The 13541-nt window shown below is 33.6% G+C and overlaps 1 non-coding gene across 1 annotated transcript; it reads left to right on the forward strand.

Annotated features, from left to right (window-relative positions):
* Positions 1 to 10159: 10159 nt before the first annotated feature.
* LOC128040776 (small nucleolar RNA R71) lies at positions 10160 to 10265 on the forward strand. The gene has a single exon (XR_008195582.1). It is a non-coding gene; the product is annotated as a small nucleolar RNA R71 (small nucleolar RNA).
* The last annotated feature ends 3276 nt before the right edge of the window (positions 10266 to 13541 follow it).

A 13541-nucleotide genomic window follows, 5' to 3' on the forward strand; every position in this document is an offset into this window, starting at 1 on the left:
TCCTCATTACGTTCAAATGGAGACTTTCTATATTCGTCTTAACGATCATACTAGAATGATGGTGGATGCTTCAACATATAGAGCCCTTCTTTCTAAGTCTTACAATGAAGCTTACGAGATTATTGAAAGAATTGGCAGCAATAACTATCATTGGCCAATCAACTGAGCAGCCTCAAAAAGACGAGTAGCAAGAAAACATGAAGTTGATACGCTTACTTCTTTGACAACCCAGGTATCCTCTTTGTCTTCTATGCTTAAGAATATAACAGTTAATGGTTTCAATGGTAATCTAATAGGTCAGCAACCGAACCAGTTCGAGAATATTTCTTGTGAATACTGTGGAGATGGACATTTTTTTGAAAATTTTCCATCAAATCAAGAGTCAAAATATTACATGAGAAATCAAAATTGGAATGGTCCGAAATCAAATTCTTACAACTCTTCATGGAAGAATCATCCACTTTCTCCATAGAGTAATCAATGGGCGGACCATAGCAACTCTTCTATGCAATTTCAACCAAATTATCCGCCAGAATATTCTCAACATGTGCAACAACCCCCACCAACTGAATCTTCAAGTTATCTTGAGAATCTATTAAAGGCATACATAGCGAAGAATGATGCCACTTTAAGACATCTGAAGAATCAAATAGGTCAGCTAACCAATGAACTTCGAAATAAACACCAATGAGCTTTGCCCAACGATACTGAAAATCCAAGAAATTTGATCAAAGAATATTACAAAGCAGTCACTTTGCCAAGTGGAAAAACATTGGAGCCTAAGGTGGTTGACGTTCAGATAAGCCAGTTGTAGCTCAAGACAAAGTGGAAGTTCAACCGAGTGTTGAAACTCCTATACAGAAGTCAAATCAAGTGATCCTTGATGAGGTAAACTCTATACCAGTCAATTCTGATTATCTAAACCCTATTGTCAAATGCAAAAAATTTACATAGAAGAGTTATCCGGTTAAAGCTAAGATTCCACCATTAACATATCCTTAATGATTCTAGAAGTAGCAACAAGATACTCAGTTGAAAGAAATTTTTTATAACGAGGTAAATTTTAATGACTTCGATGTTGCTAAATCCCTAGATGTAGTTGAAGACTACTTTATTATTTCCAAGATGGAATCGTTGGCTTCTACAGAATTTGAGCTCAATTCTTTAGACGATCTATTAGAACATATTCTTTTGGCGAATTTGCCAAGTAAAGATGAAGACAAGGAATGTTTGGCTTTGTCGAAGGAATTCACTCAGGAAGTTCCACTGGAATCGTTAGAGTTATTATCTTGGGAGTACACACAAACAAAAGAGTTAATTGAAGAGCCAGTTGAATTGGAACTGAAGACTTTGCCTCCTCATTTGAAAGATGATGATTTAGGTTTATCTCCAACTTTACTTATCATGATTTCAGTTGAGTTCACCAAGAATCAAGAAGAAGAGTCACTTATTGTTTTGGAAAAGAACAAGAAGGGTGTTAGATGGATTATTGTAGATTTTTGAGTCGTAAGATGAAGGATTTGTAGTAATTACATGAAGTTAGACAAGGCCACCAGGAAAGATCATTCTGGGTTTTCTTTCCCAAATAAGATGTTGGACATATTCGATGGGAAAGAATATGATTATTTCCTAGATGGGTATGGTTGGTATGTCCAATGGCCATTTGACACCACCAAGGTCAATGACAATCCTGAATAAAATAGAGGGAGTTCTCTTCAGTTTCTCTATCGTTATTTTATATTTTTAGTTTTTTTCTCATTTTAATAAAATGGTAGACTTAGATAAAATTTTCTTTGGTTCATTACATTTATTAAAACTCTGTCTAAGAGATTGAGACTTAAGCGAGACCACCTGTGACCCCTCTAGTCTTTCCAAAGAGTTTAATTTAATGTAATTTTTTGAAAAATATTTTTCTAAGTAGCCCGAAGAATTTAAGTATTTGTTTTGTTAAATAAAGGGTCAACTTTTAACCCAAGCACTAATTTCTTTGATTTTTTTTAGCTTACTTTCAGTACAGGAGCTTAGGATCCAAAACGGAGCTGTTGTTGGGCTTAACACACTGCTAGGAAGGGAAATATTCAACCCTTTTCTACACAAACCTATATCCCTTACCATGCTCCACCACCACTCCCAAGTAGCCCAATAGTGCATCTCACTTAACCCCTTAATGTCGCAGCCCCTAACTCCCTGAATCACCACCCCGAACACCTTCATTCAAAATCACCAACTACGGCACCTAAACTATCCTTAAAACTACCACCCTTGTCAACTCTAAACCTTACCATCGGCTACTCAACCACCTACCCAAAACTAAAACCACCCTTAACATATTTTCTAAGTTCGACGCCGAGAGTCCCTTCATCTAGCACCATTTCACGAAGTGAATAGTTTGATATAATGGCTATGCTGCAACACATGCAGTTGCAGCAACAAGCTTACTGGAGATACTCAAAAATGCAGGATGACTCAGTCAAAGATACATTTAAAAAATATATGTCATAACCCATTTGTTTTTGGGCTTGAATTTCCAGACTTTATACTCAAACCATGGACTCCAATGTCGAGCAAGGAACGAAGCGATCAGATTCTGAAGGGTCTGCAAATAAAGAAAAAAGGGGGATCTTGTCTCTACTTTATTTTATTTTGTCTCTTAGGATATTTCTATTTCTCGCATAATAAATCAAGAGGTTGAAATCATTAATAAAATTGAACAATTTATAAAATAAAAAGTGTGGCAATAGATATGTACATGTCTAGGATTGGATCTGTCTAGGCAGAGCTTGGTATTTAAGCAATCAAACTTGACTCACCTCCTTTTTCTGGGATCCTACCTGGTGTACAGTATCTATTCACTTCTATATTTTCATTTTCTCTATTGTTTTTAACAATGGGGACATTGTTCATCTTAAGTAGGGGACCTAAAATTGAAATTATTTTTCGAGATACATTAATCCTATAATTATGAATTTTTGTTATATTTCTGTTAAAAATTTGAATTTTTGTTAATTATGTTAACTTCTAGTACAGTAAAATTCTATTATCTCAATAATTCTTATGTTTGTTGAACTATGACATAGTGCTACTCTTAATAAAGTTTGCAAATCATACCATAAAAATTTTAATTATTTAGGAGAGCTAGACATGCATGAAAGTTTAAGTCTCTAGAATTAACTTATTAATTTCTTGAGGCGAAATCGTAGGAATCATGGAATTTTGAAAATTACTTAGGCAAATTTTTGTTTGAACCGACTGAGCCTTTCAACCCAACCTTAATTAATATTTATCCCTTGAAAGCCAACTTTGAGATTATATGGCCTAATTTTATTTGAACCTTTGCAATATTTAGCCATCACTTCTATCATAATTATCTTTAAATTGTCTCAAACACTAGACTCAGTACTATTCAGAATATTCTTTGAAAATAAGTTTGGGGGAGATGAAAAGAAGTATCAAATGCTCAAAAAATTGTAGTACATACAGTAAAATTCTCGTGTTCAAAGAAAAAGAAGAAGAAGAAGAAGAAGAAAGAGCATATGTACTCGAAAGAAATAGATGTACAAAAGAGCATGTAAAAGCAAAATGAGTTGGTCAACTGAAGGTACTTATTCCGAAGGTCTGATACAAGTTGAGTATAGGGTTTTTAGCTTAAAATTATCTATCTTTTACGTACCCCTAGCCCAGCCACGTTACAACCTATTTAAAAGACCTTTCGATTCAGATTTTTTGCTGCCTACATTAGTGGAGAGAAATTGCTAAGTTCAACATATGAAGACATAAGCTAAACTTGGTGATTGTACTTTAGTCTGAAATAAGGGAATAAAATTAAGTGGTAAGAATTTGCATGCCTTTATTAAGAAAACATTTAGTCTATTCTTGCTAGCATGATAACAATTGAGAATAATTCGAACAATATGTATACTTGAGTTGCATAATTTCAAAATTCTTATTCTTAAGCATAATTACACTAAACTCATAATTGTGGGGGAAATGTATTTTAAAGACATTTTTCAATAATAATCTCAAGCACTTCCTCTTTTCAATTTTTCCAGTACTTGAGACAAGTAATGAATTAAGTTTGAGGGTTTGGAAACACAAAAATATATAAAATTTTTCAGCAACTTTTGAGCCCAAATTCATGCAATTTCGTAGTAAATTTGATCGAAATTCACACTTTAATTATAAAATAATTAATTTGCACTTAATTATTAACATATTAAATTTTAATTATTGTTATAATGATTTTTCAAAAATTTGGCTTATTTTCGACAGTTTTGCACAAAAGGTGAAAATTGGCTCGGCAGACACCTCAAAAGGCTTGAACCGTCAGAGGAATTTTTACATCGAGTGAACCAGGGGCAAGATTAAATATTTTTCCAGCAAAGTTCGGTCCAAATGATTATTATTTTACATAATTTATATTTAATTTTTATCCAAGTTAAATTGGGTTAAAAATTAATATAAAGCCTGAATGAGAAAGTGGTCCAGTGTGCTAAGCATTGAAAGCTGACCCAATCAGATTATATAGCTTATTAAATTAATTCCAATAGGAAAATTTGCAGCCCAAAACTGACCCAATAAGCTGACCCAATCAGATTATATAGCTTATTAAATTAATTCCAAAATAGCCCTCAAGTTTCCTTGAAATCCTGTTCAAACCCCTCCACATTCTGTGCCTTTAAAGATTTACCCCAAGCTAAATTTAGCAAAGTTTGAAACATTCAAACTTTGCTACATGTACGACCGGCCAAGGGGAGTGTGTCGCTGATAATTATTTTCTATTTTTAGCAGACACTCCCATCTATAAATTCCCCTTTTAACCTATTCATTCAACACACTTTTTCATTCTACACATCTCTCTCCCTTTCACTCACTTTCTCTCTTACAAACCTCCCTTTGTTTCCCATTTTTCTCATCTATTTCCATTGCCAATTTCCCTCTTGGAAAAGAGCCCTTCAACCACCTTGGGTAGCAACATTCAAGTTCTTCTAGAAGCCTCAGTTCAACAGAATGAGCGAAGAAGGAGGAGTGGAGCAAACTAGTCAGGCTTCGGAAAGACGCTAGATTTGATTCTAGTTTTCTATCCTTTAACTTTTATTGTTGTTGTTATGAACATGTCTATGAATATTTGTTATGTTTTTATTCTAAATTTAATTAACATGGCTTAAATTTAATTCGTGTTAGGTTGATTGCATTTAATCTACTTAAGTTATTAAAATCATGTTTGTGTTGTTGTAGGTCTTGGTAAATTGTTTGATTAAGTAAAATCATGATTATGTTATACTTGCATTATAATTGTCGGTAACAAATGAATTAATTATTAATCATATTAAAATTGTAATTAATTAACACAATACTTAACCATTGCATGTTTAATCTTCTAAGGTAGATAATGGTTAAATTAGCGAAGGTATTAAACAATACATTAGTCTTGCATAACTTGAAAGATCATTGTGATTAAATTGTTTCAATATAGAAATATATTGTTACCTCACTTAATCTTTTGCTTGCTTAATTAAATTAATTAATTGTTTGAATTGGCATAGTGATATATTCAAGAGATTAGTTAATTTAGTAAGCTTGTATGTGCTATAGATAACAAATTACCAAGTTGTTGTGAATTTATTCGTAACAACATGAACATTGTTTTGGTAATATTAAGTTAAGAAATGTAATTCATCTAACACAATTATTTCATATTGATTAAACTTATTTTTCAGAAATTGTGCTTTGGAGTTTTTATCATTTAATTTTTCTTAGTCAATTTACTTAGTTAAAATCTAGTTTTATTAAACCCTTTTTCAAACAAAAGATTTTCCTTCACCAAAGTGTTTTTAATTTCATTTCATAAATATTTCTTTGCATAGTCCTTGTAGATACGATAACTCGACATTTACTTGTCACTTTATTACTTGTTGCGATTGTGTACACTTGCACTTTTCTATCATTCCACTAGCCTTATGAGTTTTTGTGTACTAATGAATGAGTTTTTCTTTCTTTTGTCGCTTTGTAACTTTTCCCTTTTTTCAATACATCTCACTCATGAATGTTTTTTTTCACTATTTTAAGACTTTTTTCTACCCGTACTAATTTCCTTTTTGGTTTTTTCTTTTTGTTTCGCACATTAGGCTAACTTATAGTTCTTATATCACACCAATCTTTCCTATTTCACTCTATTTTTACAAACTACACCGTGATGTATCTATTTAACCCTCAATACACATGGCCAAAGGTCTATAGTCGTGCAGTGCAGGACCAAAAAAAAGTGTTGGTACAAATTAATATTTAAAGCTCAGTGGTTTGTAATGAGGTTGATCAAGAAGTGTCAACAGGCTCAAAGATCAGTACTAAAGGTGAAATATAAATAGGATAGCTTTTTGGCCCTGGATGTGTTCCAAACAATGCCTTAGGTAATCCCTAAATATCTCAACATGCATAAACTTAATCAACAAAAAAATACAAAGTCAACCATTTATCATTCATCCTAGCATGCTTGTTTCCTTATATTTTCTATATCACTTGGTACAATTGATTGCTTAATACCTATTTACAGTGTAACATATAGAACTTTAGTAGTCTAATGCTCAAAAATTTAAAATCACCTACCATCATGCCACATTTATTCATAAACACAAGCAACCTATGTACATGTTCCTAACCAATCACTTGTATTTCAACAAGCTCAAACACACCAAAGACAAGGAAACAAATCAAAGAAAAATGCAAAAATTTCTATATTACCCCCCACACACACTTTAGTTGACATATTATCCTCAATGTGTAGCCCATAAATAGATAAGGAAAGTAGTTACCCGATTGATTGTGGTCGTTCCAACTGCTAATGGTGGGTGCTTCCTCCTTTGATCGTGTTAACTTAAATTGTTTGTGTCTCCTTCATGTTGGGTTCCTATAAAGAAAACTTAAACAAGGTGCAATAAAAAAACTACTATTAGTCCTAGTCCTATAAAGTTAAAAATAAAAATATATATCCAAAAAGTAATACAAGTTTCCAAAAATTAAAATGTTCACTCATCCTTTTCAAAATCCATCTCCTCACTTTCGTCATCCTCTTCACTATCTTGCCCCTCTTCTTCTTTTTCCATATTTTTCGGTCCAAGCATGTCACGTGTATAATTGGGGACCCCGATGTTTTTTTGCCTAGCAGATTCTTGAAAAACTAGTCCCAATTCTTGTATCCACTGAATAATCCAATCTAGCTTTGGATGAAAACTCTCACCAACTTCTTATTGAGCTTGTGTCAACCTCTGAGATGAAGCCGGTGTAGCTGTCGCTTCTTTTTTTCGCTTGTTCCAATCTTTTATCAGTTTGGCTCGTAGATCAATGTATTGTTGGAATAAAGTGTCTCTGATGATACTTCTAGAAGGTTTCAGCGACTGTTCAGTGCATGTCACAGGTGCACCTGCCTTTTTCATAAGGCCATCACTAGATGAGGAAATAAAATTCCCACCTTCTGGCTACTAATGCATCTCTTAATGTTTTGGTGGATCCATTTACTGGTGCAGACCTATTTTTTCTACAAAATAGCATAGAGTAAAATTTCTCTAAAAGTATTAACATTAGAAACATTTAAAGCAGGTAATATTCATGTACACACAAATTGAATCCACATCTTAGCCTCAGAAAACATAATTGCTTGATGAAAAGATATTGGGATATTGGTGCTTGCACGATATTTCCATTCACCCCTCCCTTCAGTCAAAAAGTTTATAATACTATCCATATCTATATCTCAAAAATATTCTAAATCAATTTCATTAATAAAATCATTCTCACAGTATGAAGCATTATAAAAGTCGCAAATAATTCGAGGGGTTACTCACACTTCCTTCCCCTGCATAAGTACCATATCCCATATATGGCCTTAAGTATTTCTAAACTCTTACTCCTATAAAGACGCATAAAACTCTTGAAAAATAAGGACCACAGCATTCTCTTTGGGGATCATCCAAAAATGTTCCCACCTATGATATCTTAGTAAAGGACATATTTCCTTACAAAGGATCACCAACGGATCAAATCCCCTCTTTCGAATGAATGTTTTTCCCTTAAGTTCATTAAAATATTTTTCAACATTTTGATTTGGAAAGGTAGAGGGATTTTGAACCATCAATGGCTCTGTTTCCATAGTGCACCTAACTTTCCTTTGAGGCGTGATATTTCAATTCTAATGAAATACTAAGCAAACAATTCAATGGAACCTTAAAAGGTTGGATTTAAGAACCCTTAACCTAAAATATATGGTCGAACTTTATTTGAATTCCTTGCTTTTCCATGATGTTCCCACTCCTTATTGCACTGAGGATGATTGAAGAGTTTGTAAAGAGGAAATAGAATGTTTAAGAGACTGAGGGTTTAGTGTTTAAGAGGTTTTGAGAGATTTGAGAGAGTTTGAAGGATTATGGGTTAAGAGGTGTTTCAATTAGAAGTAAATATGGTTTTAGGTTATAAAATAGAGTTTTCAAGGGTTAAAAATTAGTTAAGTAAAGGGTAGATCATTGGGTTGCGATAATGGGTCGGGTCAGCCCTATAGAAAGTTACAGCGATGTCGCGACACAAGGGTTTCATGTCGCGACACAGGGGTTCCGTGTCGCAACATATCCATCAGTTTGGAAGTCTTGGAGAAATTAGTTACTATGTCGTGAGCCACTGGATCCATGTCATGACATCGTTGTGTTCTTTGTCGGTATCTGTATTATATGCATGATGACGTGACATAGGGTTTCTATATCGTGACACCGACTCTGTTTCAGCCAAAAATTCCATCTTGAGGATGTCTCTATCTAAATATATATCAAATAAATGTTAGAATCAAAACTCCACAGTTAGTTAGTATACAATAATTTACAACAGTTAAGCAATCCAAACATTTTTAAGTTTCAAGCAATTCAAACATTTTTAAGTTTTACTATCGGATTCATCCGACAATGTCATCAATTCACCGATGAAAGATTTTTTAAGTTTCATGTTCTGTCGGTATTAGTCCATCTTCTATCACACCATTCCACCTGTGCCCATTAGTCTCTTTCCTTAAACTTGTTTCTCCTTTCTGCATGCATAAAAGGAAGCGTCTCCCTTGACTCGAGGACGTTAGAAATAAATAATTTTTTACATTTCTCCCCTAACTTTCTCTTATCTTCCTCGCTCGATTGATGGCCACATTTAAAAGTTTCAATCTCACCATTAATTTTCATAGTTAATTCATTCTTCTCCAAATCAATGGTGGATCTTTAGGTGTTTCTTTTACCATCTCAGCTGTTGGTGCATTCTCTTCCTCTGGTTCAGGTTCATTTCCAGCTTCAAAGGAGTTATCTTTAGGTTTATTATTATTGTCCACAGTTACCTCTGGGTAGGTATTTCCAGGCTACTTGGTACTTTGCCCAATCGGAGAGCTATAGCCTTCACATGCTCCTTATCTTCCCTCCGTGGGTTATTTTCCCTGTTACTGGGAATACTTGTTCCAATTTGTCTTTTGATATCTCCCATCATGCTCATCAATTGACTCATCTAATCCTCGAGCTTTGTTAATGTTCTTGTTGAGTTGGTGCACTCAAATTGCACCTACTTGACATTTGTTCTCATTGATTCCATTTCTCCCTCAATTATGTCTAGTCATTGACCACATGTAGTATCGCCACTAGGGTTAGCCCTATCCTGCGGTTTCTACAAATAAGGAGATTGATAATTAGTATTTTAACTTGATTTGAATTGTTACCTCCTCCTTGGTTTCCTCCCAATCTCACGTTTAGGTGATCGAGCTAGTTGGGATTGTATGTATTCAAATAAGGGTTTCCACCCCTATTCCTAATGTAGTTTACATTCTCAGCAGGATTATTGATATATTGGAAGAGTGGCTTGTCTCCTCCATGCATAGACAGTGTAGAAGCAAATTCAACGGTTAAGTTTATCCACTATTTGTTGATACTTAGAATCCTCTTGGATAGCTTTGACCGTAGTAGGTTTTTGGCCATATTTGAATTGTTCAATCGACCACTGACAAGATTTTAGTTCCATGTTCTCAATGATTTCGTACGCGTCCTTATACGTTCTGTTCATAAAGGCTCCTTCTCCTACTCCGTCTAGTCCAGATCGTGCATTTGCATCCAACCCATTATAAAATACATGTTGTCGCATCCACTTAGGAAATCCGTGGTGCGAGTATTTTTGAATCAATATTTTCAAATGTTCTCATGCCTTATGGAAACTTTCTCCTTCCATTTGTCTAAAAACAGCAATCTCTTTTCTTAATTAAATTGCTTTCCTAATTGGAAAAAACCTCTGTAAGAACTTTCCAGTGAGTTCATCCCATGTCGTGATAAACCTTGGTGCCTGTAACACCCCTAACCCTTATCCATCACCAAAATAGAGTTACAGAGCATTATTGTACAAACGGAACAATAAAACATACATTTCATACATTAATACAAACATAACATAAATTATTCATTCACATACATATTGTCCCTAAATCGAGCCCTCGAGGCCTTGGAAATACATTAAAAATAATTCGGGACTAAATTAGAAACATTTGGAAAGTTTAAGAAAAAGTTAGAAAATTTTGACTGTAGGGATCACACGATCGTGTGCCTCACACGGCTGAGACACACGCCCGTGTCTCAGGCCGTGTAACTGCATGACTTGCAAGCAATAAAATCTACAGGGGACACACGATCGTGTCGCCGGGTCGTGTGTCACACACAGCTGAGTCACACGCCCGTGTCTCAGGCGTGTTGACATAAATTTGCCCAAAATCAAGCCATTTCCAACACCAAAAAACGCATACATATTTGGGCCTTTTTTGCACATAATCAAGGCACTAAAACCCTATCAAAACATACACAAAATAACCAATTAGAGAGTCCTCAAACCATCTAACCAATATTCCATATAAGGCACCTCAATTGCAAACATCCCAACTTACCAAATCATACATACTTTACCAATTTACATTCATCAACTATTAGCTTCAAAACTTACCAACTATGCCACAATTTGACCATTGCCATTCCATCACAAAATCATGCCATTTGAGCCATTCAAACACACAACAACACAACCACTTTAACACAAACTAGTAAAGCATCAAATGTACCAAACTAAACAACTTATGCATACCAAATCAACATCCAAACATTCAACTAAACATCATTATAAGTCCACCTATACATGCCATTATAACCTTGATCAAACCATCAAAAACTACCAAATTTATGTTGGAGAGTGTGATAGATCTCCAACGGACTTCCAATTTGATCGAGCTTTCGATTATCTATAAAACATAGGAAAGAAAGCTACGTAAGTACTTAATTCTTAGTAAGTTCATATCAACTTTAAACATAAAATTCCATTTCACTAATGAACTTTATATGACAAATATAAACCTATACCAATGTCATAAGATTTATAAAACTATATAACCATCAACTCAAAAATGAGTAAGTCAATCAACATCACATATATTTTTCATTCATAACATAATAGGATTTTATACGTCATATTACACAATCATCAACCTTTTCATAAGATTATGAACCATTCCATTTACTTACTTACCATTCCATTCCAAATGCTTAGTCTAATCCTAAACAACATTATCAATTCACGAGTTAGTGTATTTATCCATGATATAGGTAAATTCATCCATAATATAAGTAGATTTCTCACATATAAGTACATCATTTAACTCATCAATCCTTTTATATCATCATACTACATCCCAATTATGAACTTCCCGTTTCCTTCCCTTTTCTTACCCGTTTCATTTGTGTAGTACAAAGCATAAGCATTAAAATCAACCATAACCACAAGCTTGGCACAAGCCTAAACATCATCATCAGTACACAAGTTAGTGCATTTACATATAACCCTTTTGGGATCAACCATATGATAAGTCATTTTATGAGAAAATACATCATTTGATTCTTACAACCTTTTCATGAATATAAGCATATTACCATATGAAAACTTACCTTTACAATCCTTTTCATTGCTCGTTGAACCAACTATAATATCATCGGATACTCAGGAAAGCTCACACAAAGTGTGCTTAAACATATAACCGTAACCTTTCCTTTACATCGTTGCTCACACGAGCTGTGGGTCAGAATGTAAGCTACACGATGCTGTACACACAAGATGTGGAGTATTTGCAACAAATGCAAGACCTCAGCCATCGGTAGGACATTCAAGACCAGCACCCAAAATATGAAATCCCTAATGACATGTCATTTGTATCCTACGAATTCCTAAAGTTCAACCGGGACTCGATGACCGTCATAGCATTGTCTTGGATGTACATTGTTCAATAAAATTATATATTCATAATAACACTTAATTGAATAACATGAATATAATCATTCTTACATACAAACTTACTTGGCTAAATTCCAGCAATGACTGAATATAGGGGCTATTTGGTAATTTTCTCTTCTCCTCGATTTTCTATTTGTTCTTGATCTAAATTAATAATTTCATTCAATTCATTAATTTAGACAACAAAACCAATACATTTTATGCAATTAATTCATTTTTGACATTTTACAAAATTGCCCCGAACATTTTACTTTTATTCAATTTAGTCCTTGAGCCTAAAACATGCAAATTAACCATTTTTAGTTAATTTCAAGCTTTGCCGAATTTATTGGAACCCGACTAAGCCCATATTTGTTTTTTTTACACATTAAATCTTTGTACTTTTATTATTTTCACATTTTAGTCCTTGAACATTAAAATTACCAAAAATCACTTTACAAAATAGTCTTATCTAGCAACCAAGCTTAAGATTCTATCATAAACTTTCAAAAACATCTCAAAAACATAAAAGTCATTAAAACCTAACCTCAAAATACCAGCATGCATGAATTATGCTTAATCCAACCTTCAAAGCATAAAATGGTGTCTTTTTCCTCTTCATTTTCGGTGGAGAACATAATTGAGGAAGATGATACAATTGTGGTTTTAATTTTAATTTAATTTATCAAATTACCATTTTAACCTTGGTTAATAATTAAAAAAATCAAATCCATTTCCATATTTGTCTACTAATTCCTTAAATGGTTTATTTACCATTTAATTCCATTTACTTTCATTTCCATAGTCTTTTAACTAATAGAACTCAACTTTTACACTTTTTATGATTTAGTCCTTTACATTTAATTAACCATTTAAACGTTCAAATTTTTAACGAAACATTAATACGACCTTAATAGCACTCCATAAATATTTAATAAAATACTTACGGCTCGGTTTATAGAAATGAGGTCCCAATACCTCATTTTCTAAAACTACTTGACTTTAGGGTCTTACCACTTGAACTTAATTATTCTTCTATTTAACAAAATTCATTCAATCAAATTTTTATCATTACACCAAATTACTCGTAAATATTAAATAATAATATTTATGGACTCACACGTCAGATTTGTGGCCCCGAAACCACTGTTTCAACACTACAGAAAAATAGGTTGTTACAATGCCTACGAGTCTAACCAAGAAAAAACGTTATCAATCAAGGAAAAGGGGAACAA

The sequence above is a fragment of the Gossypium raimondii genome, chromosome 4 (genome assembly GCF_025698545.1).
Source record: "Gossypium raimondii isolate GPD5lz chromosome 4, ASM2569854v1, whole genome shotgun sequence".
Classification (NCBI taxonomy): Eukaryota; Viridiplantae; Streptophyta; class Magnoliopsida; order Malvales; family Malvaceae; genus Gossypium; species Gossypium raimondii.